Here is a 7,795-nt window from a genome sequence, read left to right as displayed (position 1 = left end):
AGAAGGCTAAACTTTAATTGGAAAATTTTTATTAACAGATCACATCTGTAGAACTTCTCCGTATTAAACAACAGTATTTTTTGCATTACGATTGCAAAGGGCGGATTCGTGAATTTTTTAAAAGAGAGTGGGGTTCCGATCCAGAAATTTATAAAAGCTGGTTCTAAGCTATTATTTGAGCACTTTAGTCCTAACTTTGTACAAAATTAACAAAACTTTCCAAAAAGGGTAAATTCATATCCCCGTAACTCTCTACCTGTTTTGCACAGTAACTGTTACTGTAATCTTACAAGGAAACAAATTTTCATGAAAGCACAAAGGCTCTCCATTTCTATACTCTACATGCAGACCAAAACAACTCTATAAGAAACTTTGATATGTTTATTATCAAGCAATGCAATAGGCACCAAGGCATAGACTTCGCATCTACAATCGAGCGTGCCACATTAAGTTCCTAAACAATAGACCCGTTTGTGGTAAGTTGATGAGCATGCTCAATATACACTTTCGCGAGATACGGTTTGTGTAGAACAAAAGAATTTTTCTCACGGAAGTGTATATTGAGCATATTCTACGCATGTTCATCGAATAGCCAACAGTAAGCACAAAGGTTTTTTTTAATTATCTGATTGCAGGTGTCCGCTTCTTAGTAAAGCTGGATTGAAAAACGCATGCGTACAAGAACTTAAGCAATTTTCAGAGGCGATCAGGCCTTCGGGTATAGGATCTGGAGACGTAAATGGAATAAACTCCGAGCGTAGCAATGCAAGAGAATGTCTGGGGGTAAAATGTGTGAAAATTGTAGGAGTGAGCATACACCGGTTCCGTTACCAAGGAAACCGCATAAATTCCTTAAGTGAATATGCTCACACAAGGGAGGACACCCGATTCTGACATGCATTAAATGCATATACAGAAGTGCCGTGTTTACTCATACTTGTATTTGGAAAGCAAATTAAACGAATTATAGTGCAGACTCATTTTACTTTAAACCACTGTTGTGACGTCTACCTATTGTTTTAACAGTGGATTCTTTTTTTATGAATCAACGGCGGACAAACAATAAATAAAACTTTCCAAAAGCAACTCAGTGAGTAGTTTCTAGAAAGTATAAGAAGTTGTTCGATTTATCACTACTTCACTAATTACCAATAGTCCAAAAGGAACAAACGAAAAAGTTCTGTTATTTCATTAACGTTGACTTCTGAATGTATATCCGCGAATCTAAGTACATTTCGCTTGCTTCGTAGTGATGAATTGCGATTTCAAGATCAATTCATTCAGACCGTATATGATACATGTATGTGCGTTGCAGCTGTTGGTCGAAAGAAAACCGTTTAGATAGGACTTTTTGTAACTTGGGCGTCACTTGCATGTACCTGAGGTATTTTTCTACCGACCAGCGCGCTGAACTGAAAATAATAATAAAAAAAACGAATACAATTTATCATTTTATAGTTAATTTAATCATAAAAAAAGTAAACTAAATTAATGCTAATTTCTTAAATACGAAAACAAACTGCTACGAAAATGCCTCAGCTATCTGTCTCCCGTTTTCGGTTTATAAAATCAAACAGCTAAGGCAAAAAAGGGGAAAGCAAGAATGGTAGTTTTCTTTTACCAAGACAACTTATAGACTGCATGTGTATGCTATTTACTATTAAAACCTCTCTAATCCCTGTTATACCGTAATTCTATAATATTTTCATATGAAAAGGGCACAATACACACATCCGCAAATAAATACCTAACGAAAATAATAATTTAAAATATGCATATAATGAAGAATAAGTCTCTGAGAAAGTCAGACACAATGGGAAAACATGAAAGTCAAAAACTCGACGATCTGACAATATAGTTTCATTCAAAGAAATCTTCTCTATTTGAAAGGAACATTTTTATCGCTGCATTAGTGCGTAATAATTGGTATTTTTTCAATAGATCGTTAGAAAATTGAGGTTTTTGAGAGCGATTCGCGACCTTGAAATGTTCATTTGCAGTGGATTTTAATGACTTTTCAATTCATTTTAACAAGATAAAATAAAACAGTTCGTCTTTCTTTCTTATTCAGATTGTACATATCAAATTACAGCGTCTAAATAATGGGTTCTTGCACACACACACACACACACACACACACACACGCACACACTGTTTGATTTAGCTCAGTTAAGTTCCACAAAAGGCCTCATTGGAAGTCAAAACAGATTAATTCGGACACGTCAAAACAATAGTTTAAGTAACAGAAGCAATGAAATGCTGAAAGGTTAATCTGCAATTCATTTCAAATTTCGATACAGGGTAATGTTTGATTAATTGGAGTTATCTTTCTTCGAATGCTGAAAATTTGTGTACTATGGCGTATACAATAGAAAAATATTAAAATATGACACATCGTGAAGGGTTATCATTCACTGTACCATTAGATGAACAATGTTTATACATTTTAAATGCACGTTTTGTATCTCATTTGAAAACAGCTAATATTTAAGGCTAAAAACCACTAATTCCACTTTCCATAGGCTTCTATGCTAATTTCACAATATTCAATGGCTTCTCTGGACTTTACCTTAACTTTAACCTGCAGAGGACTATATATCAGCATGATTCTACATATGTCAGCTCACAATCCTCAGAATGGCATGTGGGGTTAGCAGACTTGCAGTGCAGTACTGGTCACCGGAAGTGAAGGGTCTATAAATAGCATGGGAAATCCCAGTGTTTTCACAAGATAGGGGTATATTTAAAAATCATTATGGAGATTAGGCTTCACATCACAAGAAGCAAAATGCACCTATAAAATGTACAGAAATGTTTTTCCTTTCAGAAACTGTTTAAATTTTTTAAATAAAATGAGAACTTTTTTTCACAGCACTATGAGGAACAGGGGTAATTTCTGCGTAGGACTATTTTTGCGTACGTTCCGAATGCTGATTGGTTGAATTGGTGGTCTGTAACCTATATACAAGTACAGGGAAATCTGTCTACACCGAATCCAATTGGTTCAATTTAAATAGATGATCGAAGTACCATGGTCGCTTGAGATCAGCCTCATATCTTGACTAAAACTTGGTAGAACTACTTTTCATGAAGTGGTCACTTCATGGAAATTTGGATAGAGGTTAGCAGCTGCAAAATACAGTACCCAGTCCTTATAATATTTGAGGATCATCAAAACGTATGTATATCGTTATGACGTCGCGCACAAAGTTGACTTCAACTGTAATTTGCGCTATTTCATGTAGATTTAAGTTAAAATATATGTGATAAAATAAATGTTCAAAGTCTTGTTACGCGTTCGTTTTCTGGGGAAAAAACCGACTTCATGTATGGAATTTACGTCGCAATTCACAAATTAAATTTTCAAGAGACAAGCAGGAAGTTATCATCAGCGGAAAGAATTCGGCTGAACAAAGAATTAAACTTGCAGAAAAGAAGACAACAAAAAAGAAACTCCTACCATAAAAAATAAACCAATTGCAAAAGAGAATTCAAGAGTATACAAGGACAACGCAGGGGCAAAAAGACAAAGAGAATATAACGAAAGAAAAAGACAAAAGGAAGACAAAAGACTATATGAAACTTTATATGAGGCGTTCCAAAATATCAGAATCCTCTCATAATTGTGAAGATAATGCTGCATTTTCTAAGAGAATGGAAAAAGCAAGGTAGGCCCGAAATAGGACAAAACTATACAGTAAAAAAAAATAATGAACTTTAGTGAGTTCATGATACCATACATACGCGCCCATAGATGATTTGTTCAGACAAGATTAAGTCACTATACCAGAAAAGAGCCCCCATGACAAATTTCTGTTAAAATAAATCATATCGAAGCTAACCATTCAACAAAATTGGTAAGAAATCCGTAAAAAAAGGATTCGCTACCCCACTACCCAAGCTATATACATGTATAGGCCTAACTAAATAATTTTCAACGAAGTACCTCCCCCCTCCGCCGAAGGACTTTCCGTTATATCGACTCGATCAATAGAAACCGTGATCGATATTTCAAACCCGCAAAAGAGAACAGAAAAATTCACCAGGTATTTTCTACGGAATTAGAAACAGTAAAAATTAGAAAGTTGTCCTGCTATACGTGTGAAAAATGTTTAAATACAGATTATGACGATTGTTTGAATGTTGACCAAATTGGCAACTTTTTTATCTTCAAAATGACTAAAGAAATTGCTGACCAGGAATCAGAAGAAGTGGATGTTGCTGATGACATTGAACACCTTTACGAACTTGTGTCGAATGGAACATTAATTGCCGTTAAAGCAGACGATGTTAATGCTCCTTATAACCTTGTTAAAGCAAACAAACAAATTCTAAGAAAAGAACCAACCGACAAATGGGGGATAACCTATCCTCCCGAAATATAAATAATACACGGATATTATTTCGGCATGGTGAACGAAAATCCACTCAGAGATGCCAACCCTATGTAAGCAGTCTAAGTAAAAAGACACATTTTTTTTCAGTAATTTCAGAGACTTTTCAGAAATGAATAATATTGACCGACAAAATGTAACCTACAAACCAAAAATATGGAACACAATAATAACTAGATACATTTAGACTTAATTATACTTACTATATAAATATCCAGATTAAGATTTCCCTTTCATGTGGGAGCGCCTAATGTCAGCAGAGATTTCAATGGATGTGTTTTGTGATAATATTTAAAAAAAAGTGTATCCTGGTTTTGTCTTTGTTTAAAATTGATCTTTGATGTCTGAAATGCCCCATTGGTACTCATTGTTTTTAAGTGATATAAACCAAGAAAACAAGTTATGATTCTGTGACAAATTACTGTATATCAGCAAGGCATAATGAGCATAAATTATGTTAAACAAAAACCAACATTTCTTTTCATTTAATTACTATCAGTTCAATAAAATATATACAATTTAGTTTTTGTCAATGACTCCCTGTCAAATAAGAACTCAAAGTAACAGTTAAATTGTTAATTCTGTAGTGAACAATAGGTTGCAGACTTTGCACTTTTTAATTGTTTTGCTGTGTAGGATTGTTCATGACACTTTGTGTCTACTGATACCCTGTAGGACTTCATGACCATCAGAGAAGAAAGTGTTGAAGATGACAGATTTGGTCTAGAATCTGTTTTGTTTTTGTTAACTAGACTGAATATTCTCTCACTATCTGCATTACTGTGAGGAATTACTAAAATTGAAAGCATAACACTTGAAAGTTCATTATATTTGGGATTTCCATCAGGACCTTTTATTTGTGAAATTAATACCCAGGACTTATCAATCCTCTCTTCAGTCAGTATCTCATCTGAAAGTTTTTCAATTTGGTAATGACTGAATTGGATTTCAACTTGATCTTTGTCAAATTTTTCACTAAGAACAGGAAATCTATTCATAAAATATTCAACAACTGAAAATTTTTGTGATGTTCTTAAATGAATATTTGCAACTTCAGCATTTTTCAGTAGAGTATCAGTATAAGGAAGGTTTTTTTATCAAATAGTTACATGCTGCTATAAAAAATTCTCTCACTGAAGAAAAAAATGATGTCTCCTCGTCATAAGAAAGTTTAATCTGTTTCAAATAATCTCTAGCATCAGAGCCTATAACTGTGTCTTCCCTTTTTTTCTGATGCTTCCTCTCAGAATACTTTACTTTTAGGGGGTCTTTTTCTTTAGTAATTGATTCAGGTTTCACAAATCTTGTATATAAATCTGTCAAAAGACTCAACATTTCACTCCTAAGAACATGTATCAGTGGCTTATCACTTTGAAGCAAGGTGTTAAATTTGTCAAATAAATAGATTGAATTTTTCAGAAATAAACAGTATAAGATTGTTAGTTTGCTATTCAAAAAAGTATGTACTCTCTCAACTCTTGAAGGCAACACTTTCTCTTTGGGTTTTTGAGTTACATCTTTAGACGCTTGTTCTTTCATAAAAGTTGCTGTTTTACTGCCACTATGTTTTGAACTGTCACTTGACTTTCTTGAACCTTCAGGCACAGATTTTGATTGTCTTTTGTTTTGAATTTGAATCAGATTTTTCTCTGGGAACTTGACAAGATTTTGTGGATGGGTTAGGTTTATCAGACTGCATGGACTGTTTTTTATTTTTGTTCTTCTGTTTTTCAATTTTGTCCTTTTCTACTTAAAATTCATCATTGAAAAATAATTTCAATGCTTCCCATTGTTCAAGAAGTCTCTCTAAACATTTCCCCACTGACAACCACCTTGTTTCTACGTTTTAAATCTTGTTGATTTTTGATTTCACACATTAGCTGACAGTTTTTCAAAGCAATGTTGCGTTTGGAGCTTTTATCTAGGTAATAATAAATGTCAATTAGGATATCTGCTATTGAAACTGGTAATTTAGCTGCTGCCTTTTGTGTAGCAATATGGACAAGATGACAAGGACAATCACTTATGCTGATCAGCAATAAATTTTGCCATGCCTTTGTTTTTCCCAGTCATTACAGATGCATTATCACATGCAAATGAAAAACAATTTTTCCAAGGGATGTCATTTTTAATCCACTCACGGTTCATTAAATTAAAAATATTTTCCCCAGGACAACTTCCTGAACAATTAGGAATTGATAAAAGTGCAGTTACAATTTGATCAATGTCTTTCTCAAAATACCGTACTACAAGGGGATAAAGCTGGAAATGTATATCATTGCCTCCATCTGTTGCACAAGAGTAAGGCGTATCTTTAACCTGTAATGTCTTTTGAAAGATTGTCTATGACAACAGTTGTCTTTGTACGGACACACGAGTACCTTTTAGCTATCTCTGAGTCTGGAAACATTTTTTTGAAAAGAGGGCCAGCATGGTCACTTACTGCCATTGGGATGTTGTGCTCAATGAGAAAGTTTGTAAGTAAAACTTCAGCATTTGTAACCTGTAACTCAATTGGGGATTCTTTCTTTTCAAAAAATGATGAAACCTTTTGATTGTCTGTACGCAGTTTGGAATTTTCAATGTGTTTTTTTACTTTTAATATGTCGCCGACAGTCATCTCTGCCGCCGTGTAAAATCGAAAAGTCCTGTTTACAAAACTTGCAATGTGCGTAGTTCTCTTTAGAAGACTTAGACAAACATGGAAATTCATTTGAATATTCATCTCGATACTTTTGTCCGATTTTCGGCTTTATCGCCGCTGGAGGTGCTCCTGACATTATTATTTAGTCAAAATGAAAAGTATCATTCACTTCACGTTTCTTTGACAAAAAGTTTGCTAACAGTGTCAGTACAAATACCAGGAACCAGTATTTACTATTAAGTCGTATAAACGCTTTACACGAAGCCGATTTGAAACAAAATACAAAGCGTCTCAATGATTTGTTATGTAGCACACGGCTCGTACCGTACCGGATCGGAAACGACAAAAAATCCGAAAATTTTAACAGCAGACCGGAAACGGCGGAAATCCGTAATTATATTTTACCAACCGTAATAGCGTAATGTTAATGTAAAAATCGTAACAATTACGGCAAAATCGTAATGGTTGGCATCTCTGTAGTCCACTAGAACAAAAACTGATAAAACGTATTCCTGCTATTGTTCCCGCGCTTTCTGTAGTGTATATATGTTTGGAACTAGAACTGGGTGATGACGGAGCAGTTTCTATTGACGATTCCCTCCATAGAAATATACTGTGCTGCCTTGACAAATAAGATGTCGACTAAAATTTTAATAACGGTTAATAAAGTTTAATTTTGTTCATGGTTGTGTTTATTTAAACGGAAAGTAAAATTAAGGCAGATATTTGATTGTTACTATGATGAATTTGATTCATG

At 34.2% G+C, this 7,795-nt stretch overlaps 1 pseudogene; it reads right to left on the bottom strand.

Moving 5' to 3' along the window:
• Positions 1-4,752: 4,752 nt before the first annotated feature.
• Positions 4,753-7,174, bottom strand: LOC148610459 (uncharacterized; annotated as a pseudogene).
• Positions 7,175-7,795: the final 621 nt, after the last annotated feature.

Source organism: Perna viridis, chromosome 8, assembly GCF_037379345.1.
Source record: "Perna viridis isolate PV_CMFRI_1.1 ecotype Kerala chromosome 8, ASM3737934v1, whole genome shotgun sequence".
Taxonomy (NCBI): domain Eukaryota; kingdom Metazoa; phylum Mollusca; class Bivalvia; order Mytilida; family Mytilidae; genus Perna; species Perna viridis.
The sequence above is the reverse complement of the archived record's forward strand: the minus strand, read 5'-3'. Positions and strand labels throughout refer to the sequence as shown.